Source organism: Ochotona curzoniae, unplaced genomic scaffold (assembly GCF_017591425.1).
Source record: "Ochotona curzoniae isolate NIBS_2020 unplaced genomic scaffold, NIBS_Ocur_1.0 contig_1014, whole genome shotgun sequence".
Taxonomy (NCBI): domain Eukaryota; kingdom Metazoa; phylum Chordata; class Mammalia; order Lagomorpha; family Ochotonidae; genus Ochotona; species Ochotona curzoniae.
Window position 1 is genome coordinate 20297324 of NW_024464920.1, and position 24888 is coordinate 20322211.

Here is a 24888-nt window from a genome sequence, read left to right on the forward strand (position 1 = left end):
TCTTCTAGAATTATTCTGGGTAGTCGAGGCTGACAGACATATGCCCCTGATGCTGTTTATTCTGATGCTGCATGTTTTTCAAAGACTGCTAGTTTGGTGTCCAAATGATACCAATAGGAAAACTTTAACACAAGCATCTGTTTTAGACTGGGCGAGTCTGTGGCCTAGAATGCATGTGTTGAAGCCCTAACCTGCCAATGGGATAGTATTTGGAGGTGCAGCCTGAGGATGCAGTTAGATTTAGATGAGGTCAGGAGGGTAGGGTTCCCATGATGACTGGATTACTGTCCTTATGAGAGGAGACCAGGGACTCCATCCGCAGCCCCATGACAACCTCCCTGTTCCCCCACTCAAAGCACACACTCTGCCACGAGAGGATGGATTCAGCAAGCTTTTGTCTGTAAATATGAAGGCCCTTTCCTAGCCACATCTTCTGACTCCTTGATCTTAGAGTTTTAATTTCCACAGTCATTTTAAAGACACATCTATCATTTAAATCACCCAGCCCATGGTGTTTTGTTACAGCAGTCAATGTTAGGCAGTCCAGGCTCTAGGAGTATAATCTCACAGACAGGGTAACTAATAAACCTCATTGAATGCTCACCATTGTGGAGGGCTGAGATTCCCAGGATCAAGGTACTAACATACACGCTGTCTGGTTACGTCCATGCTTCCTGGTTGTTGCATGGTACCTTCTTGCCACACCCTCACCAGTCAGAAGGAGCAAGTTAGCTCTCCGTGGCCCCCTCTCTAAGGACGTTAATCTCATTCATGACCTAACAACATTGCAAATGTCTTAACTTCCTAACACGATCACTGGAGATGAGGTTTAAATATGTGAATCTTGGAGGGATACCAACACCACTGATCTTAGCACGGCTGCAGTCGAGTTGGTGTCACATGGTCACAATCGCTGCGTGATCCTGGTCTGCCGGACTACCTTCTGCCTTCTGTCTGTGGAAGGTCCCTATGCCTTCCTAGGGGTGGGAGACCTCTAAAAATATTGGTATGGGATTCTGAAATGAGGACTATTTTCAGCCTCTTTCCTCTCAGATCACCCTTCCTCACTCCATCTCTGTCCACAGTTTTCTGTTCTGCTGAGAAGTTATTCACCTCTGGTCTTCTGTTCTAATATCTCTCTCTCCCTCGGCAGCACCCAGTGGGAGTTGGAGTGGAGGGAAGAGGTCTGTGGCAGCTTGCAGTTCTCAGAGGTCCTGTACCCTCATGCTGACTCACACTTGACCTTTTAGCAATTTGCTAAAGATTCTAGCTCATTTTTTTTTTTACATACTCTCAGGAGAGTACTTGTGAATGTTCTTGGAAAATGAAATGAAAAAACAAGTTTATTTTGGGCAAAAAAAAAAAAGTAAATCCATGCAGCTTATTCATACAATTCAATTTCCTTGCAGTTTTTCTTGATGCTTATTTAACACTTAGTGTATTTAGTTCCCATGCAAAGCCACAGCTGAATGTGTCTCAGGTCTGCTTGGCGGGGCCTCGATCCTTCATTATTGCTATTTTCAATATTAGCTCAGTTCATTTATGCTCGTCTCGTAGAATAATCAATTGTTTCCCCACTTGAGGAAAGAGATTTTCAAATTTTTTTTCTTTTTTTTTTTTGTGCATCCTGCTTAATTTTAGGTACCTGTGTGCACAGCCAAGCAACTATTTGGTTATTGAAAGTCTCTTTATGTTGTTTCTCATTTTTCAAATTAAAATCCAATTCAGAGAGTAATTTGAATGAATTGGTAATATGGCAGACTAAAACAGAACCTCTCCCACTATAAACAGCAAGATGTGCCAAATAAAATTTAACAATTAAAAAACTGTTGCTTAGATTGCAAATGAGTATTATTTCCAGGTGTCACAAAATAAAAGCTAGTAAAGGCTGGAATGGTAGATGTGCGAGCTGCTGAGCTGGTGGGAGTGGGTGAAAAGGCCGTGAACGTTCACCCACGGAGACCCGCAGAGCTGTGCAGTGGGCTTCTGGATCGTTAATCCCATACAAATACCAGTTTGAGTCACAGCTGTTCCACTTCCAATTTAGCTCTCTAATATGCCCTTCTCTTTTCTCCCTCTCTCTCTGAGATTCTGCCTTTCCAGTAAACATTTATTTGAACAGAAGAGACAGGAGGATCTTCCATTTGCTGATTCACTCCCCAAGTGGACTGAACAGCCAGAGCTGAGCTGAATCTGAATCTAGAAGCCAGGATTTCATTCAGCTCACCCATGCAGGTGCAGGGTCTCTCAGGGCTTTGGGCCACCCTCCACTACATAACCAGACCACAAGCAGGGAGCTGGATAGGAAGTAAAGCAGCCTGGGCACGAACCATAAGATATCCCGGTGCATGCTACCAAGCTGGGTCCTCCAACAAACCATTAAAAAAAAACAAAATATTGATTTAAAGAAAAAAATTCCAAACTTATAAATAATCCCTGTGGCTGTGAGCGATGTCAGAGCTGGAAAGAAAGCATTAGTGCCCCATCATCCCATCAAACAAACCACACCACGTAGCTTGAACCTGAGAACATTAAACACACTCCATTCAGGAAATCATCTCTTAAGAAAAGGGTAGGGCTCAGTGTGTTAGCCTAGTGACCAAAGTCCTCACCTTTCACATGCCGGGATTCCATATGGACACCAGTTCTAATCCCAGTGGCCCCTCTACCCACCCAACTCCCTGCTTGTGGGCTGGGAAAGCAGTTGAGGACAGCCCAGAGTCTTGGGACCCTACACCCACCTGGGAGACCCGGAAGAGGGTCCTGGTTCCTGGCTTCTGATTGGCTCAGCTCCAGCCATTGTGGATGCTTGATTTTCCTCTCTCTCTCTCCTCTCTATATATCTACCTTTCCAATAAAAATAAGTAAATCTTGGGGGGAAAAAAACAAAAAGAAAGAAAGAAAAGGATTCTAGGCTAGGGCAGGTTCAAAGGAGAGAATGAAAGAAAGCCTTGTAGAGGAACATGAGGCCACAGTGTAGCCACATTGATTGCATTAGAGCTCTCACAAGTAAGGCCTGAGAGCAAAGAAGGGGGCATGCCACTCTGCAAGGGAGCCAGCACCCACAGCAAACAATTTGTACATGAGTTCTGTGTTTCCAGCAGAGGAAAAGAATTCAGAGGAAGAGAGCATGCTTGATAACCTGAAAGATTATTTTTTTCATTTATTTATTTTTTTTGGAAAGGCAGTAAACAGAGAGAAGAGACAGAGAGGAAGTTCCGTCTGATGATTCACTCCCCAAGTGAGCACAATGGCTGCAGCTGAGCCAAACCAAAGCCAGGAGCCTCTTTCAGGTCTCCCACGCGGGTGCAGGGTCCCAAGGCTCTGGGCCGTCCTTGACTGCTTTCCCAGACCACAAGCAGGGAGCTGGATAGGAAGCAGAGCTGCCGGAATTCGAACCGCCGCCCATATGGGATTCCGGCGCGTTCAAGGCAAGGACTTTAACCACTACGCTATCATGGCGTGCTCAACCTGAAAGATTTTTATTTAAAGAATCCAGACTAAGGGCCAGTGCAGTGACTCAACAATCTAATCCTCCGCCTTCAAGCATCGGAATCCCATATGCGCCCTGGTTCATGTCCTGGCTGCTCTAGTTTCATACTCCCTGCTATGGCCTGCGAAAGCAGTAGAGAATGGCACAAGTCCTTGGGACCCTGTACTGAACATGGGAGATCTAGAAGAAGCCAACACTGGTTTGTTGTGGCAATTTGGGGAGAGAATTAGGGGGTGGAAGACCTTCTCTCCCTAACTCACCTTCTGTCTGTTAAACCTACCTTTCCGATAAAAATTTTTAAAGCAAATTTTAAAAAAAGATTCCAGACTAAACACACACATATGTACATATGTATACATATATGTATGTATATATGTATATGCAGACACACACACATATATGTATATATATATATACACATAATGATTGAAGCTATATAATGTTAAAAACCAGAAAGGTAAGGTTAGAACAGGATGCTGAAAAATAGGCAAATTTGGAAAAGATAATTAAAAATATGAGAAAAAGAGCTGGTTTTACAGAGCACTTGAATAACATGCTGCTTATCATGCTGGTATTTCGTGTTGAAGGGCCACTTTGGGTCCTGGCTGCTCTTCTAATTAGCCAGCTCCCTATTAATGTGCCTGGGAAAGCCACAGAACATGTCCTAAGGACTTGAACCCTTGTCATGAACATTAAAAGCTCTAGTGGAGTTCCAGACACCTGTTGTGGCCTTGTGGAATGTGAACCAAAGGATGGTTTGTGTGTGTGTGTGTGTGTGTGTGTGTGTGTGTGTGTGTCTACCTTTCAGATAAATGCATTAATCAATCTTTTAAACTTCAGAAAAAAGAACCTTGAAAGAATTTTAAAGTAAAATGACATTCAATTTCATATTAAGCATTTAAGGTATAAGGATTTGCATTTGTAACACCATTTCCCTCTTACTGCCGTGGCAGCCTTATTTCTGAAGTGACTGTTGAACTTTAACAGGAAACTATCATGAATTAAAATATTAAAGCGTTGAGATTTACATTGTCTTTTATTTTTCTTTAATATCATTCTGATCATTTCTTGCATTAATTTCTCCAGTGGCCTCCATAGTCCATCATCCTCAATTCAGCTGCTTTGGTGGGTTTTGTGGAGATAAATCCTTTTTTCCCTTCACAGCTTCAGCTCTCACTGCTTTCTAACACCAATAGTTGGAGTTCTTTTTACTTATAGACAGGCCCTTCTCTTCTGAGTTCACCTTCCCTTACCACAATGCTTCTTCCTTAATATAAGTTACCCTGAACTTCAATCGCAATCTACCAAAATGACACCTCATCAGAAGTGAGGCCACATCTAAATAATCTTCTCTAACTTCATCATCAGCATTTTTTTTTTTGTATTTATGTCTTGGTAGCTTTTTCTTAACTGACCATATGATAAACATTTATTTACTCAAACATTTCATTTTATGTATTGTGAAGATTTCATTTTGTTTATTATAAAGAGATAGGAAGAGACAGAGATATCTTCCATCTGCTGGTTCACTTCCCCAAATGGTCAAAAAGGTTATGGCTAGGACAGGCTTAGCACCAGGGGCCTGGAGCACCACCCTGCTTTCTCACAAGTACTTGGGTCATCTGCTTCTGCTTTCTCAGCCACATTAATATAGACCTGGATTAGAAGCAAAGCAGCCAGGACTTAAACCCATGTTCTGATATGGCACAATGATGGTTTAATCTGCATGCTGCAATGCTAGCCCCAAAGTATTTGCTTCTATAGAGCCTTTCCTTTTTACTTTTTCTTAAAGCAGAGTTATATATTTTTATTTGAAATGTAAATTTGCAAAGAGAGGAGAAACAGAGAGCAGGATCTTCCATATACTGGTCCACTCCCCAAATGGCCACAGCAGCCTGAGCTGGGCCAGTGCAAAGCATGGTGCTTGGAGCTACCTTCAGGTTTCCCAGATGGGTGCAGGGCCCCAAGGACATGGGTCATCCTTTGCTGCTTTCCCAGTCACTTCAGCAGCAAGCCGGACCAAAAACAGAGTAGCCTAGACGTGAAACGGTGTCCACGAGAAATCTGGAGTTGCAGTAATGATCACCACAGCAGTGTTCCAACTCTCCTGAAGATTGTATTTCATTTGGAGGGGGGTAAAGAACAGACCAGCAGGGCCCGGCGCGGTGGCGCAAGTGGTTAAGTCCTCGCCTTGCACGCCCGGGATCCCATATGGGCGCCGGTTCTAATCCCGGCAGCCCCGCTTCCCTTCCAGCTCCCTGCTTGTGGCCTGGGAAAGCAGTCGAGGACGGCCCAAAGCTTTGGGACCCTGCACCCACGTGGGAGACCCGGAAGAGGCTCCTGGCTTCGGATCGGCGTAGTATCGACCCGTTGCGCTCACTTGGGGAGTGAATCATCGGATGGAAGATCTTCCTCTCTGTCTCTCCTCTCTGTATATCCGCCTTTCCAATAACAAAATAATAAAAATAAATCTTTAAAAAAAAAAAAAAAAGAACAGACCAGCAGTAAATGAACAATAAGGAACATGTCACGGACGTCAAAGCATGTCAAAGCATGTCACTCCTCTAGCCCCAGGAGCGAGTTTGTAAAGGAATCATGTAATCTGACTTAGGTTTAAACAAACTCACTCTGTGATGATGACTGGAAATCAATAGAGAACTGGGAGATTAGTTAGCAAGTTACTAACACTTTCTTGCCATCAGAGTGTTTCTGTTATGGATCAGTGCAGCAGAGATAGGAAAGTGCTCAGTGGTCAAATTCTGGAAGCATTTCAAAGACTTCATCAGGAAGGTTTCATGAAAAAAAGCAGTGTGTGACACATCATGTGCCTAGTCTGAGATATGAAAGGTTGAAGCTTCAGTTCTATAGAGACTCAAAGAATTGGGGGAAAGCCAGTTAAGGCCCATAGCCATCTAGTTTAGGAGATGTTGAGGTGTCTATTAGACACACAAATGAAGAGTGGAGTTGAGAATTATATCGTTCTGGAACTCAAAGTGAAAATTCAGAATACATATTTAAGTATGAGAAATCTGAATGAAAATAAGCCATTTAAAGCAATCTGGTGGATGCAAAGACAAGAAGTTTAGAGACACAGCACAGGGTAATTCCAGATTGTATAGATTGACAAGAACAAACAGAAGGAAAAAAAGAAACTGCTCAAGAGTGGTGATCATTAGTAAATGTGTAAATGTGTGTTTTACACACATGGGAAGGATTCTGAGCAGGAAAGGCCGACAGGTGAGCTAGCATGTCATCTGGAAACTGGCCTTCGCATCTCAAACGATGGAGCTTATTGTTGGTGCAGACAGTGTTACTCTAATGTGTCATGGCGCATTGGAGGAAGTTCACAGGAGGATGGGAATAGATAGAATGAACAACTTTAGAGGATGCTTTTTTCTCTCAAAGGGAGTAAAGATACAGGAAAGTGCTTAAAGGAGAAATAACACAAGGAAGAATTGGAATTTCTATGTCTGTAATAAATGGCAAAAACTACATGTTGTGGTTCTAACCATGCCCATTTTGTTGGCAATTTCAGTGCTGGTACCTGCTTCACCAAATCAGATGCTTAGTTACATTCTTCTTGAACCAATGTGTGCCATTTTAGTTAGAATTATAACCTAAAATTTATTATAATTAAAAAGCATTTCAAGATGTTGCCTCTTTTAATTGGACTGGAATATATATTTTTATATTAGTGAAAAGTTCACAGATATTGTGATCCTTCCATCTCCACTCACCAGATTTCCAGCTGACTCGGCTGTGCTAAGTACCACATACCACATTTGAAACAAATAACAAAACAGCTGATTTGAAAAAACAAAGCTTGGTGTACATAATTTAATCATCTATATTGGGGTTTTTCAAGTTATGGAAAAAACAATAAATACATTTTTGTTTGGAAGCTCTTGAGAAGCCATTGAAAGAGGGGTCAACGTTTGCCTGGTGGTAAAGATGCCTGCATTTCATATTGGAGTGCCATGGTTTGAGTCCTGGCTCTACTCCTGACTTTGGCTTCCTCCTAATGTACCCGGAGGGGCAACAGGTGATGACTCGGGGGTTGGATAACTGCCATCCAATGGGAGACCTGAATTGAATTCCCATCTGAGTGTTTCTGCTTGGCTCTGCTGCTGTTTCTGATACTTAAGCAATGAACTGGTGGATGGGAGAACTTTGTCAAATTAAAAAAGAGAAAAAAGGAAAAGATTGTCTGTAGCATCATAACCCTGTGTGAAATGTTGATTCTTTACTGAGTGATGTATTTGCTGGAGTTCACTTATTTGATATGAACAGGAACAACTGTAGTTCAATAGATGCTAGGTTTTACGTTTGTGGGGCCATAGAGATGAATAAAGTTGTGAATGCTAAGGTAGGCATATAAGTTGAATATACAGATACACAGAAGGACATTTTTGTTCAGAGTGTAAACTTTGAGCAACAAAGGGATGCGAGCTGTGTTTATTTTAAGGTTTATTTTATTATTTTTGTTGGAAAGTCATATATATACAGAGAGGAGGAGAGACAGAGAGAAAGATCTTCTATCCGGCCACAATGGCTGGAGCTGGGCTAATCCAAAGCCAGGAGCCAGGAGCCTCTTTTGGGTCTTCCATGTGGGTGCAAGGTCCCAAGGCTTTGGGCAAGTCTTTCCCAGGCCACAAGCAGAGCAGATTAGTGTTTAATGAACATCACTCTGCAAGAGCTCCATGAAGTGCCCTTTAAATCAAACCTCCATTATACGATAAGAGATACTGGGATTCCCAAAAAACCTTGAAGATGCTTTTTACCTGTGGTATAAAATATACTTTGTGACTCCTCAATTGTATGGAATATGTGGTTTACGGTACTCCATTCAAGGAATCCCATTATTCTTTGTAACAGTTTGGCCATTTTAGACTATGCCAAGGAAATCCAAAAGGTTCACGGAAAAAGGAATTAAAATATAAACTTATTTTTGTGCAAAAGTCTTTGATATCCATATGCAGTTTTCTCATAGTGTGTATTTTTTATACATTTTTGAAAGACTTCCCATACTAGTGTTAGAATCTGGATGATTGGACTTAAACTTGAGCAGGAAGTACGGTAATACAAAGAAAGAGACATTAATGAGCAAAATTTTTTAGTAGGTGGTAAAAATGAAGGAAACGGGGGGCCAAAGGAGAAACATGTTTAATGACAAAGGTTCCACCAGCAATTAATACATCATGAGATACCAAGGGACAAAAATGTTAAGCTGGTGTTTCATGAGGGGAGTGAGTTTAAGACTAGAGTTTTGAAGAATGGGTACCATCTATTGAGAAAGCCTCTGCAGAACAGGAAAGGTAGCTATTAAAAACAGAGTAATAGCCACAGAAGAGGTTTTTTAATTAAAAAAAAAAAAAGCATAGAGCAGCGCAAAAGGCAAGTTACAGGAAAGACAGGGCAACAAGTACTTGAAAGTGCTTTTGGTGTTTGATGAGAACCATTTTCAGAATTTAAACTGAGATATAAAAAGAGAGTCAAGTAAAGAACACTTTCGTACTCAGCATATTCATTCATCACAGCCATACAGCAATTCTGACTTACTCATGGCGCTTGGGCCATCAGTGGTTTTTGTCGAGTCAGGGCTTTCTTGCTTTCCTTCTTCTCAAGGATGTTGTGTGCATGTGGGGATTATAACCCTGGCTTCCATCTCCGCTCCTGCCTCCTGCACCTTCCCCTAAACCGCCTTCTCAAAATAGAGCAGCACAAGTCAACATGTGCGTGCATATCATAGAAGGTGCAGAAATTTACAGTAGGACCGAAAACATGGAGCATGTCTTCTTCACAATAAAACCTTTCAAAAATGTCAAAAAGCTGAGATTTAAGTCAAACAACACAGTAAGTCATTGGCTGTGTTTGTATCCTTTTCATAATTACATCTACCTGCCCTTTTGCTTAGAAGGAAGTACATGTAGCAAAACACGTAACGCACTTTCAAGGTCAGGATGCAGCGTTTGGAAGAGAAACATGGAGCAGACGGTAAGCTCATAGGAAAATTAAGTCAGCCAATTTTTCCCAGATGGCCACCTTTATAATGTTTTTTTGTAGCTTGTGAATTAGGCACCTGTGTATTTTTTTTTCAACATACTCACTGCTATGTGAATTATTACATTTGACATTTTAGTTGCAAATAAAAACAATAAGTGCTGATTTGGTTCAACAAAAACTTGCATGATTTTTTTTTCTTCTTTTTCCTTGAAATGAAATTGACATTTCAGAATCTCTAAAATGCTTATTTGAAATTTATTCTTCCTTAGCCTCTGTAATTGAAATTTAGTAGATATGGAGGTCAAGCTCATGTAAAAGAGACGTTTTGTGCTTTTCTGGAGACCAGCCTGGTTTAAGGTACCTTTAATCTCATCTCAGTTTCTAAATATGTGTGGTGTATGTTTTCTGAAGAATATATCTTTGAAAAGGAGATTTATGATTAGTGATAAGAATAGTCATTCTAACTTCATAATCTATTTCAGTCAAAAACATTCCTTAACATCTGAGCCTCATGTTAGGTAAATTTCCTCCCCATCCCTACTCCCACACAAGAGAAGAACTAAAGGCTTTTTATGTAAACAACGATTTTCAAGCAGACAATGCGGTTTTTGTCAGTCACTGCTTTTAAACTTCTTTGGCATTTGAGTTGGCATTCTATCATTGAAATGTCAAAGATATGAGGGCTGGTTCCCCTCATCACTGCTTAATAAGTCAGCATAATAATATACTCTTCTCACATCATTTATATGTATTAATAAGTGTTGATTCTGGGATATGTGTAGAAAAAGGATTTTTAAGAGAAAATAACTTTAATAAATACAAGGAAAAATATGGCCCTATGTTATATAGTCTAACGGCTGAATCCTCACCTCACATGTGCCAGGATCCTATATGGGTGCTGGTTTGTGTACTTGCTGCTCCACTTTGACTTCCCATCCAGTTCCCTGTTTGTGGCTGCAGAAAGCAGTAGAGGATGGCCCAAAGTCTTGGGACCCTGCACCTGCATGAAAGACCCAAAAGAGGCTCCTGGCTCCTGGCTTTGGATCCACTCAGCTCCAACCACTGTGGCCACTTGGGAAGTGAACCAGTGGATGGAAGATCTTTCTCTCTGTCTCTCCTTCTCTGTAAATCTGCCTTTCAATAAAAATGAATAAACATAAGTAAATGGAAAAATAAATAGGCTGAAAGCATTAATGAAACACAGTGAAGTAACTTGCACCTGACTTAAGGTATTCAGTGTATGTAGAATTGAACATGTGGGTAGCAGTGGTTTATGTTAATATCACTTGAAAAATAATGCCTTCTAAATTAAACTTGCATATGTATAAGTAATTTGTCTTGCATTTAAAAATATGGATTAAGTACTTGGATCTTAGCTATCTTGTACAAAACATAAACCAATTCTATGCTTATTTTATTTAATCTTCTTTCAAATAGAACAAAACTAATGCATTTGTTATAAATTCAAAACCTTGTTAGATAACCCTTTCAGTTTTATTGTATTTACCTGTTTATTTCAGTCAATTGGAGCTTAATGTCTCATAAAGTAGAAAAAGTGCAATTATCTAAGGACATTTAATGTTCTATGAGATTAAAATCCTTAAAATTATATTTGCTTATTTTTATTTATGTATTTGAAAATCAAATAGAGACATCTCTAATGTTATGGTTCTCTCTCAACATACCTGTAATTGTTAGGGCTTGGCCAGGGGTCAGAACTTCTGCGTATCCTCCTGGGTGAGAAGGTGCTAAGTAAATGGAGCATCACTTGCTGCCTTCCAGGGTGCACAGCAGCAGAAACTGGCTCAGAAGCAGCAGCAGGACACGAACCTAGAAACTGTAGTGTGGTATTCACGCATCCCAAATGGCTTCTTATCCCCTATGCCACAATACCCATTCAACGAAATGAAATTTTTTTTCACCGAAATGACAATGTTATCCTGTTTTTTAAAAAATAGAACAGGGGGTTGCTGCATTAGCTTTTACACAATTGAATGCATTATTTCTAAATTTAAAAATTAATTCTTTGTGCTTAGAGTGCACAATTAAGCCCCTATGCTTACATTTGCTAGAGCATCCTGAACAACTCACTTTTTAGTTTCTGATACATTTTCATGTATACAAAGATGGAAATATAATTATGGTTGATAACGAAAAACATTTTGAGTAGTATGTGTTGAATATCTCAAAATATTTCCTCCAACTTGTGGACAAATGTTTTCATTTGGCTCATTTCTTATATTTAATGTTTAATGAATGTTTACCATGCTACAGACCTTTAACTAACTATAAAGGAGAAAGAAAACACAATATTGATTCTTGTTCTCATGAAATTTATAATCTAGAAGACACACATGTTAATCAAATAAAAATAGCAGGGCGGTGCAGCCTAGTGAGTAAAGTGTGGTTTAGAAAGCCTGTATCTCACAAACCCAGAGTACCTGGACTGATTCCTGGTTCCAGATCCTGATGTCAGTTTATATATAACGTAGGCAGTGGGAGGCAATGGTGACAAACCAAGTGATTGGGTCCTTGCCACCTACATGAGAGATCTGGATTGAATTCCTAGCCTTTGGCTTCAGCTCAGGGGTGTTGTTGGCACTTGAAAGTTATAGTAGGTGGGAGTACTCTCTACTTGTCTCTTCCTCTGGTCTCTTAAATATTAACTGAATGAAAGACAATAATCATGACAACAAATGTGCCATTACAATAGAGATAAGACATAGGAAATGAAGAGCTTTGCAAAACTATTGACCAAAATATACTGGTCACATAACAGCTTAAATTTGTCACGTGAATATAAACTTAAGTTGAATCATTAAGTTTTGTGAGACTCATTCATTAATTATTCTTTCTGCTCACTTCTTACTCAAGTGCACCTCCTGTACCTTATGCCCCTAATTTATTCGGACAATATTTTTTGGCTTTAGCAAAATCTGTAACTGATCTCATTGAATATTTTGTCTGTGAAATTTACTCATACTGACTTAGTGCATGTTACTACAAATTGATCCTGATGTAGTAACTTCACCCTTGAAGTGTATCTTTTAATTAATTTTCTCTTATTCTGCTCATAAAGAGTGAATTAGAAATACATTAATTCCTTTTTTTTTTTTTACAAAGTACCTAGAGATCTGAATTCAGGTAAGAGAATACTGGCATGAGGCAGATAAGCAAACTAAATGCCCATCAATAGAAGACTGGGTAAAGTTGTGCTTCATCTACTCTTTGGAATACTACTCAGCTATTTAAAAAAAAAAATTAAATACAATTGTAGCCTAATGGGCCCAACTGGAGACCATTATGCTAAGGGAAATGAGCCAATCCCAAAAGGTCAGATATCATTTGTTTGCCCTAATGTAAGATAATATGATATCAAATCTAAGGATTTTACCTGTGAATTCTACCTTACTGTGCTTCCTAATTATTTGTACCTTTCATAATAAGATCTTGTGATGTAATCCATGAGACTGATTATTTGTAAAAAAAAAAAATTGTTTGTTATAAAAAAAAAGATGAGAAAGTACTTTGAGCCTTAAGTAACGTACTAACACAGCATTTTATGAGAAGTTTTGGTCCAATAAGTCAAGTTAAATAAATAATATTTCTATTTAAATAAAAGAAATAAACTGTTTTTATGCATAGGCAACATGGTTATCAATGCAAAACAAATGTGTAACCTATAAATACATCTGGCAACACTAATAAATAGCTTTAGTGAAGGGACAAGATATATAGGTGACATAAAAATATCAATTATATTTCTTAATGAAAGCAATGGGTAATGGAAAACCAAAAAAAAAAAGAAAAAAGAAAAAGGATTGGTGCTATAGCATAGCAGGTTAACCTGCCAGATGTGACACCAGCATCCTAAATGGGTGCCAGTTTGATTCCCAGCTGTTCCACTTCTAGTCTAGCCAGCTTTTTTATTTTAATTTTGAGTTAGAACAAGATTTCTTAAGTGTAAAAAGCCAAATAATTGACAATTATGATAAATTACAAGCTATTAATATTTAAAGATTAGGGCTGGTGTTGTGGCACGGTGTGATTAGCTCCTGATTGTGACCTAGGCATCTTTTATTAGACTGTCAGTTTGCGTCCCAGGCGATGTGCTTCTGCTCACACTTCCTGACACAGCTGGGATGGCAGCAGAAGGTGGTGCAAGTGCTTGGGCCCTGGCACCCATATAAGAAACTAGAACGGAATTCCTGGCTTCTGGCTTCAGCCTGGTGCAACACTGGATGTTGTGGCCATTTGGGGGAGGAAACTAGCAGTGGGCAATATTTCTTTCTCTTGTCCTTTCTTTCTGTCTATTGCTCTACCGTTGAATTTTTTTTTTTTAAGTTCACATAGTATTGCTTAAAAAGGCATAAAAAAGTTCAAACAGAATGATAAAATATTTATAAAATATGTTTAGTTAAGGATTTGTTCCTGAAATATATAAAGACTCAATAATAAAGACAGACAATGCTGCTTTAAAAAACAAGCAAAATATTTGAATATCTATTCTATGGAAGAAGCTATACAGATGGCAAATAACAGCAGAAAAATGTGTTCCTTACCATTAGTACTTAGGGAAAAAAAAACTATATGAAATGCTTCTAGTAAAATGTTATTTTAAAAATTTATTTCTATACATTAATATGTACATTTAATGGTAACTTAAGATATGGAACCAATCCAGATGTCCTTCAGCTGATGACTGGATAAATTAAAATGTAGTGTTTAATACACTGTGGAATACTACTCAGCCATAAAAGGAATGACATGCTGTCTCTGCAACTAAATGAATGTAACTGGAAATCATTATGCTCAGTGAAATAAGCAAATAGTGAGTATTCAACAAGAGGGAATAAAGATGTGATTTCTGTTACCTGAACATCCAGTGCTGGAATTGGGCCTTTTATTTTTTAGATTTTAGTCATCATTTTAAATTCAGACTAGTAGAAAAAAATGGAAAGAGATTTTTTCTTTCACTGGCTCACTCCCCAAATAACTACCATGGCCAGGGCTGGGAGAGGAGCTTAGAATCCATCTACATCTCCCACCTGAGTCTGAGGACCAAGTACTTGGACCAACTTCTGCTGCTTTTCCAAGTGTGTCAACAGGAAGCTTCATCAGAAGCAGAGTATCTGGGACTAGAGTCAGTACACCACACAGCATGCCAATGTCTCAAGCACAGCTTAATCTGCCATTATGCCAGCACCCAATTGTGCTTTTCTTATCAACTATCCAGGGGCCGGCATTGTGACATAGCATTTAAACCACCACATTAGTTTCTCAGATGGACTGTTTCATTTTTTTTCATTCATCTGCTTGCAAATGGCCCAGAAAAAGCAATGTAAGATGACCCAAGTGCTTGGGCTACTGCCACCCACACAGGCAAAGAGGCTAAATCTCCTAGCTCCTGCATTGGGCATGGCCCAGTTCTGGCCATTGCAGCCTTGTGAAGAATTAATCAGCATGTGGTAGCTCTTTCTCTCTGTCTCTATAACTTTGACTTCTAAAATAAATAAGTCTTTTAAAAAATCAAAACCAGAAAGACTGTATTCAGTGAAATGTTAGTGGAAATAGATCGTGGGGAACCTAATTGGATCTAGATCGTTAAAGTAGAAGTATGAAGCAAAGCCCAAAAAATGGCCAACTCTTTGAGGATCACCACCTTCATCAAGGCATCAAAAGGAAATTACACCCTCCAAAATCAAATTAGGAAATAAAATGTTGATATGCTTTAAAAGACAGGTGTTGGGAGAAAAAAAAGTAAGAAAATTTTAAGCAGTTGTATAAAAAGAGGCATTCACCAGGAGAAAATTTTTAAAAGATGGAAAGTAATAACAGAAAAGCTGAACACAAAAAATATGACAGAGTAATATTAAAATCTGTCAAAATATAATACAAGCCAAAATTAATGTTTAGAGGAAAGTTACCAAAAAGTTATTAGCATCCTAAACCTTTTGTGTACCTAGCATCATAGCTTTGCAATCTGGGGGAACAAGGCACACTCCGTTAGTGAGGATAAAAAACAGTAATTTAATCAAATGCTCAGAGATTGGCAGCTGAAACAGACAGAAAACAAATAGTAAGCTTCCTTGAGCCTTCAACACAGCATTCAACAACCTTGAGCATATTCATGGTTTTCTTCTGTCTTATCCGTTAATTTCAAACATCTGTGCAGTGTTGACCATGTAAATTGCAAAAATCTATAAAAATCCAGGATGATAAATAACATAGGTAATTGATAAAATCAAAGCAAAAAGTAAAGGAAAAAAATTACAATCCTATTAAAATTATTACCTTAGAAAACATTTTTTGCTGGAAATAAAAAATTAAAACTGAAGATAGTTGAGCAGAAAGGATCAAAAATGCATTAAAAAGAAAGCTAGAGCTACAGAATACCTACAGTGAGGTAGCTACGGAAAAGGTAACGCACACACACATTCCTAACCAAGTTATACATTCAGCAATAATGATAAAAAGCAAGCAGTGGTAAATAAATACGCCATTGGAAGGTGTTTCCTGCTTTTTTATGTTTGGCTAAGGAAAGAGCACTTACAAAAGTACACAGCCGAACATAGTATAAATAATGAAAAGCTTCAAAAACGTTTAAAGTACTGCTTACAATGTCATGGGAAAGATGTGAAATCCTAGATTAAATTTACATCTAAGACTATAGATAGAAATTCATTTTTTTGTAGCAAAGTAAATGAAATACTAGTCAGAATTCTAGTAACTCAAATATTACGAATGTTTGTTAACAATGACATTTATAAAACTAATATTTTTCTAGTGGTAAGCAAGGTAGCTGGGCTTAAAGGGGTAGGGGTATCTGTCAGAGCTGATGGACACCTCTGCAGGTGGATTCTGAGAGAATCCTCAGACTTGGGAAAGCAGGGTTATCTGATCCGACGGAGAAAAAATGGCTGGCAGGATAGGCAGGTGATCAGGAAAGAACTGAGTGCACAGTCTGTACTCAGAGTAGGGCATTAAGGGAGTAGGGTCGGGTTCTTCCTGCCAGTCCTCTTACCCCTCATTCCTCTTCTCCAGAGCAAAGGGTTTGCTGAGTGTGAACAGGTAGCATTCCACTCAAGGTTCCTGTACTCAGTGCTGTCAGACTGGGAAGCCCAGCTGGCACTGGGCAGCAGAGCTTCCCCCAGGGTGCCTTCCCGAGGGAAAGGCTGTAAAGGTTTTCTTGCGCAGTTATATCAAGCTATAGAACTAACTTGATGCTGAGCAGAGGGTTCTTCTGGGGAGCTTTCCTTGTGCAGCAGGCGGTATTGAGAGTGCAGGTGGAAAGGGATGAGCTGGTGGAGGACTTTGGCAGGGAAGCTGGACCACATCTTAAATTGTCAGGTGTGAGCAGGACTTCATAATGTAAAATACTGGATTGCTTCTGAGATGTGTTTGTGCTGAGAAAAAAAAAAAGTTTCTATAGAAAACAAAGGTTTTCCATAGGCCCCGCTCACACACGTAGGCTAATTTCCAGCTTCCTACCTCACATTCTCCTCCTCAAAAGGAGTTACCCATCATCTTATGTTGAAAGGACAGATGAAGGTCTCATTTTTTTTGTATCTTCCTTCAGCTGACAAAAGGATGAATAGCTGTGTTTATGGCTAATCTTGTATTGATAAATGCTCTATGGCACTTGGAAACAATTCTTCTGTATGATCCAGAGTACTGACCAGATCATATGATGGAGTAGGCTGGAAGCCCTGCCTCACCATCAGCTAGATTTGGATGACTTGTGAAGTGCTAGAGATAACACAAACACGTGGTCTAAAGAAAAGTAGAAACTGTGTGGAAGCTCTATGGCCAGGAAGTGGACTACACCAGGATTTCCATGACTAAATGTTACACCAGATATTCCAGCTTCGTTTGTCTCGGTTCTGGAGTTGTCTGGCCTATCCAAGAAACTTAAAAAAAAAAGGTTCTATACTAGTTTGACCCAAAAACGTTATGAATTCAGATGACCTTTGGAGAACAGTTAGCATGTCTATGCCTTCCTGTTTTAAAGGGCTGAATTCCTCAATCTTAACAAGGAGATCCTAGTTATGGTAGCTTTTGCTCTTTCTTCCAAAAGAGTAGGGTGTCTTCGGAGAGCCTGATTTAGGAACTTCACTGTTTCCATGTACCTAGGAATTTGGAATATGAAAATGCTAGAGCTGCAAAAGCAATGATTTTGCTTCATGGCTTATATCCTTTCCGATCTGGCCTTTTCTCCTCAGTTTGAAGACAAGCCCTGAATAATTGAATTTCTGATAAACTATTTTCTGGATGTCTTGAAGCTCCATTCTGCTAAGAAGTTAAGGTGTTTAAAGCTAAAAATTTTAAGAAATTCGCATATCCTATACCTAGCCATGATAATAAGTGCTAAGTAAAAAATAATATACAGACTTTGAAAAACTAAATAGCTATAATTACAAAAAAAATCATGAAAATAATCCCACTTAAAAATAGCCACAAAAAAATGAAGACTAAATTTAGCCAAGGAGGTTAAAGACCTATGTGCCATAAATTACAAAACACTGGTGGCAGAAAGACACATGTAAATATTCATATTCATTATTAGGCTAGTTAAATGTTAAAATGTCTATACCTCCCAAAGTGATTCAGTGGAATCATCATCATCACAATCATAGTGCAATTATTCAAGGAAATAGAATAAATGATCCTAAAATTTGAAGATAACTACAAATAAGACTCAAAATAGTGACAGTAATTTTAAATAAAAAGCACAAAGCTGATGGAGTCATATGCTCTGAATTCAGAATACTTACTCACTATAAGGCTAACGTAACCAAAACAGAAAGTAGAAGCCAAAAGATAGACATACAGTGGAACAGACTAGAGTTCCCAGAAGAAAATCCATGCAGCTATCATCAATTAGTTTCTGACAGTGGTGCCAAGAATTCACATATGGGAAAGATAGCGTCATCAATAAATGGTTTTGGAGAAGCTAGACATCCACATGGTAAAGAATGAAACCGTACCTTTACCTCATGCTGAACACAAAAATCAACTCCAGTGTATTCAAGATTTAACCATACTACATGAAGCTATATAGCTACTAAAATAAAATGGAAGGCTGGCTCTGTGACGTTGTTGGTTGTCTTTATGCATCAATCATGATAAGAAAAGCAGATAGGTAGGTTTAGATCAAAAGGTTGTGAAAGAAAACAAAACAACCTATGAAAAACCCATGTTTGCAAATGAGACATCTAATACATGCTTCATATCTAAAACATATAGGCAACCATAATAAATCCATAGCAAGGAAACAACCCAATTTTTATGAATGGCCCAAGGGCCTTAATGGATAGCTCTTAAAAGAAGATGTAAAAAAGTCTAACAGACACATTTACAAAACTTATCAGCATTTCTAATCATTAGAAAAATACAAATTAAAATCACAATGAGGTAACACTTTAGTATTGTAGTTCATAGAAGATGAAAGCTAGTAAGTGTTGTAGAGAAGGCAGAGAATGGAAACAGTGATGAGAATGTAAATTAGTGTATCCATCCTGACAATCTTGTGGAGGTTATTAAAAAAAAAAACTAACAATGCTTCCACTGGTTGTGTATCCAAGGGAAATAAAAAACAGTCGAATGTATTGGCACTCCAAGTTTCCTTGGAGTCTGACAATAGCCAAGATACAGAACCAACCTGAGTATTTATTAGATGAACAAAGAAGATATAGTACACAGACAAAATGAACCACTATCCACATTTTACATAAAAGATAATTGTGTCATTGATGACAAATGAGTAGAATTATATGACGTTGTGCCAAGTGAAATGAGTCGGGTGAAGACAACTACCACAAGATCTCACTCTTAAATAGAAGCTAAAATAGTGGAACTCATGGGAAAGGTGCGGTAAGCAGTTACCAGGGGCCACAATGAGAGTGGAAGCAGGGATCATGAAGTGCTTCATTTTGTACCCTATAAATGTCTGACTTTTTTGATCAATAAATAAGCTTGTAAATAGGCCTTTAAGTTTTAGGCTAAAATTATTTCTTCAATTTATTTTGAATTGTTTTTGCAAGCTTTTATTTCATAAAACAAAAGGATTATTCTTAATCTTAAAAAACATAGATGCAAATTTTAAAAGATTGTTTTAAATGCAGTAAAATATCTAATGCATAGACCTGGGACTCATACATAACCTAGAAAATGTTACATTGTTATTTAATAAATGTAAAATGTAGAACATAAAATTTTTGAGTCATTTTTAAAAAAACAGTTTTTAGACTTACTCATGGCTAAATAGCTACTTCCTTAGTTACTGATAGTTTGTATTGCAAATATGAAAATTTACTAGGCAATTATTTTTCCTCGGCTTGTGGTCCTAACCATTTAGGTTATAAAAGAAGCTTCAATAGAAACTTGCCCTGGGTAATCTAAAATGAGGAGAAAAAAACCCACTACATGATTTTTTTTCAGTTGGATGTTTAAATCATCTTTTCTACTGCCTGATAGAAATCATATTTTCAACAAAACACATGCAATACTAACCGTAACAATCTACAAATACCTGTCTTCATTTTGTCTTCTAGTGGTGCTTTCTTACATGTATGTTGCACCACACTATCCTCAAAGCAAAACTCCCAAAGTGACTAAGAATTGGATGACAGTATGATATAGTACTGGTGAGGGGAAAAAGGAGGAAATACAATGTTAAGTAGCTTGATCGTAGAATAATACATCAGTGTCACTTTTGATAAAAATATTCATCCGTTTCCTAGGATAGGATGCATTTGAAGACAGAAGTTAAATTTGTAGTTTCTTTGTAATAAGCTCTCTAAAAACACCCAACTTTATTGGTCACATTTTCATCAATTTTCTGATAGCTTTCCTCTTCCAATTTCCCAAGCATTACAAAAAGGGGAATTGGGATTTACTGAAAATAATTACTAGGGAAAAACACTATAACTGACATTCTTTTCCATGTCCATTACTATTGTGAGATACAGTAAGTTTGCTAGACTTTCATTGAGAGATCGTTTGATACCTAAGAAGTTGTAGAAGGATGTAAGTATGCAGAGTTCAATTGATAATGAAAGCTCTATGAAAGGTGTTGTAGCTATAACTAACATTGGAGTATTAGATGAACGTAAATAAGAAACAGGGTGGGCATGCAAGTTGATTGTTGGTGGTGTATTATGAAGTTACCATGCTGTTTCTCTGTGCATGGCATTCCTTTTTGTATAGCTGTATGGCCAGTGTATTTAATTACGTAATGAATAAGTGCTTTTTATATTCATTTCCTAAGAAATTCAAGAGAAAAATGCATGCTTTTTTTTTTTATAGTTAAGAATGCCTCCGCTAGAGACAGGCATCTGACATAAGATGCCAGCAATTCATAGCAGAAGGTGTAGGTGTGAGTACCAGCACTGCTTCCAGGTCTAAGTTCCTGCCAAAGCACACTCGGAGAGGCTACAAGTAAAGGCTCAGCTGGTCGGGTCCCTGTCACCTATGTGGGACACCTGGGTTGAGTTCCTGGCTCATGGGCTCTGCCTAGATCTGCCCTGGCTGCCTTGGACATTACAAGGGTGAGAGGCAGGGTGAATCACCACTCGAGACCTCTCCACTTCTCTCCCTGCCTTCCAAGTAAATAAAAATTAGAAGATGAAATAAAACAAAATGTCTCTCACAGAGGCCTTTAAACAGTGCCCTGAACAATTTCGTGAGTGCTACACTGAGCTTCTGATGCTTATTGATTCTTGTAGCTCTCACTTGTTGAAGATTAAATTGACCATTATTTTAAAACCTGGTAGTTCTTTATTATTTAAATCGGTGGTTTAAGATTTCATATTTTGTACAAAATGTGTGTTTTGTCCAGCAGAACCTAACCATAGTATCAAGGTTAACGAGTAAATGCAAATATGTATATAAATGTAATAGTACAAGTTAAGTCAATACACAATCATTTCCATTCAAAAAATAATTTTATATGTCTCAGCTGCCTCAATTATCTATTGCATACAACATTTTATATAAAAATTAACAGGGAACATGTGTTTTAACATCTAGCCTAAAAGATGGAGTTGAGCCTCTTTCAGACATGCAAGAGCAGATTTCATTTGGCCAACACTGATACCTCCTAGCCTCTTAAAACACAATCAGGTGGGTCCAGCACAGTAGCCTAGTGGCTACAGCCCTCACCTTGCACATGCCGGGAACCCATATGGCTGACAGTTCCAATCCCAGTGGCCCTGCTTCCCATCCAGTTCCCTGCTTTTGGCTTGGTAAAGCAGTCGAGGATGGCTCAAAGCTTTGGGACCCTGCATGTGCATGGGAGACCTGGAAGAAGCTCCTGTCTCCTGGCTTCAGATTGGCTCAGCTCTGGCTGTTGTGGTCACTTGGGGAGTGAATCTGCAGGTGGAGGATCTTCCTTCCTCTCTCATTTGTATGGATTTGATCAAGAACAGAAACAAGAAGAAATGAAATAAACTGCAAGATGAACAGAAATAAGACATAGAGCAGTTAGCCATAATGTTGTAAAGAACATGGGATGCAAAATTAAATATGAAAGTGAAGTTTAGAAGAAATGATATACATGTAAAAATATTTTAATACACATAAAAAGATAAAGCTCACACAAATAAAAAATGAAAGTCAACTTCATTAAGTCTCAAGTAATGGCAGGCAAATGAAGGTTTAACTTTAGCTGTTTAAGAAACAAGCTTAGATGAGCTCAAGCAAAGGGAAAGAGGAAGAAAAAATAAAAAAACAAACCATGGTTCCCAGAGAAACTAAGAGTACATTACTCATTGCAAACATATAACAGCAAATTGCTTAACAAAGCAAGTTAGTTTAAGCATTGTATATCTTCAGATTTGTTTATGGGTAAGTAATCACTTTCAAATGAGTAGGTGTCTTCTAATTTAGAAAATCTTTCAGCGACTTTTACTTAAGTTTGTAGCATAAATAGCCCCTTGGCAGCAATGACTTTGCAAGCATTGAGCACTGAGGCCAGGATTTTGTCATTATGTAAGTTCATCATTTAACATCTCTAATGTTGTCAAACTTTCTGTGTTTTGTGATACACTTCCATATTGTCCTACTGCCCATGGAGGAAAGTTCATTCAGGTTCTGAAAATAAATATGGGCTGGACTTTTATTTTTAAATTTGAACACATTTAAACTGAAGTTAATTACTGTGCATTTAAGAAATATCCCATCATGTTGGTGGATGAAAGCAGAGACAAGTATCAGATAAGTAGGATACAATAGTTGTATTAGCAACTTACAAGTTGGCCAAATTCCCTTTCACATCACACTATGATATAGAAACTGTCTGAGTTGCCGCCTTCTAATCTAAGCTTCCACTTTTCTTGTCATATATATGCTCTAACATGTTGTACAGTATCAGGTTTTTTAGTTAAGTATTCTTTGGTACAAATTTTAGATACACCAAAAGCTAACAAGAAACCAATATTTCCGTACATTTTTAAAAATGCACTCTGAATATTGTGCTAGTGATAGCCACTTGTGGGGAGATACAATTGTTTATAGCTACTCTGTTTAAACTTTGATCCAGCGTAATAATGTCTTTTAAAAAGAAGATATTTAGTCAGTTTAGCAAAAGGAGGATATGAGTTGCTTAATTCCCTTCCTGTAATTTATTTTTCCTCTTCAAACACTGCCATTAACAGAATAAGAAAGTGAGAACTCACAGGAACAAAGGGTTAGGAGAGAAGATGACACAGATTTATTTACAGGTCACCTGCCAGGCAGTGCATGTGAAAATGTAAAGTACACTTAAATTCTCATATAGAAGTCAGAATTTGGCTAGCAAGTTGACAAGAGCGCATTGTATAGTTTCTAAATCTGCTTGACCTTCAGACCTGCTGTTTGATACCATGAGGAAACATCATACACAATTATTTATTTATTGAGCTCAAATTAAGCACTCTTGTGTGGAGAGAGAGACTAAATGGGAGAAAATGTCTTTGTCTTATTCTATTTTAACGATAACTCTGTATTTAGAATTCCTCCACCTTGTTATTCTTGGTGCTTATTTAATCTATTGGTGCCTTTTACTTAAAATGCACATTAGTTGTATTCACGAAGTGCCTCTTTCTGCCTGCAGCTATTCCTTGGAGGGTCTCAGCCTGTACAGTTGTGAACCCTCTGGTGTTACACAACTCTGCACCCATCTGTGTGTCAATGGCATTAAAGCTGCCCATGCCTTACCATTCCCACTACCAACTTCTTTATAAATTTTATTTCTTTTTATTATTATCATTTTATGATACAGTTCCATAGGCCCTTGGATTTCCCTTACTCTCTTCACAATTCCGACCCCCCTCGCTGAGTTCCTCTATATCATTACTATGCTATAGTTCTTCGTACATAGTCACACGCTCATCATTGTGGACATAGACAAGGGCAGAGAGTCCAGCATCCTATTGTCAAGATTCAGTAAACAGTTTTATTGGGAGTCCATCTTTGTCTGGAAGTAAAGTAGAGATGCATACTGCATTATATCCTCACATCTGGATATGACAGTCTCCATTACACAGTTACTATACAATCCCCCTTAAATGTGAAAAGCCACAAAATAAAATCAACAATAGGGAAAAAATTAACAACACCATGCAGTTAAGTAACATGCTTCTGAATGACTAATGTGTTGCTGAAGAAATGAAAAAGAAAATCAAGAACCTTTTTGAAAAAAAATGATGCTTCTGTATGATCTATGAGTCATTGAAGAATTTAATCAGAAGGAAGTGTTTCGAAGAGATGAAACTAACATAAAAAAAGCAAAATCCATGAAATCTAGTTTCTGTTGATCTTTGCTGGTGAAATGTGTCTTCTGCAGGCAACAAAAAAAATGGGTTTTGTTTTTAATCCAAACTACTAATCTATGATGTTTGATTGATGAATTCAAGCCGTTTACGTTCAGGGTTAATACAAACAGGTGATAATTTGGTTCTGTCTTTCGGCAATGGGTTGTTCATTGATTTAGTCTTTTATTGCTATTTCACTGGGATGTTCTTTGTATTAGCCTTTGGTTTCAGTGGGTGCTATTCCTTCTCTCTGTCAAGAAAACACCTTTAAGTATCATTTGTAGGGCAGGTTTGGAAGACGCATATTCTAACTTCACTGTGGAAGAATTTTAATTCATTATCAAAAACAAAGAAAAGTTTTATTGGGTATGTTATACTGGGCTGACAGTTTTTTGCTTTTAGAATCTGGAATATGTCACTCCATTCTCTTCTGGCCTGTAGAGTTTCCTGTGAGAGATCTCCTGTGAGCTTAATTGGCCTTCCTTTATATGTCAATTGATGTTTTTCACATGCACATTTAAGGATCTTTTCCTTGTGTTCGACTGAAGAGAGCTTGATGATCATGTGTCATGGTGAAAATCGCTTTTGCTCAACCGTGTT

The 24888-nt window shown here is 38.2% G+C and overlaps 1 protein-coding gene across 1 annotated transcript in view; it reads left to right on the plus strand.

The window, feature by feature from the left end:
- Nucleotides 1–24888, plus strand: part of LIN7A (lin-7 homolog A, crumbs cell polarity complex component) — a 138841-nt gene that overhangs the window by 13454 nt on the left and 100499 nt on the right. The window lies entirely within an intron of this gene.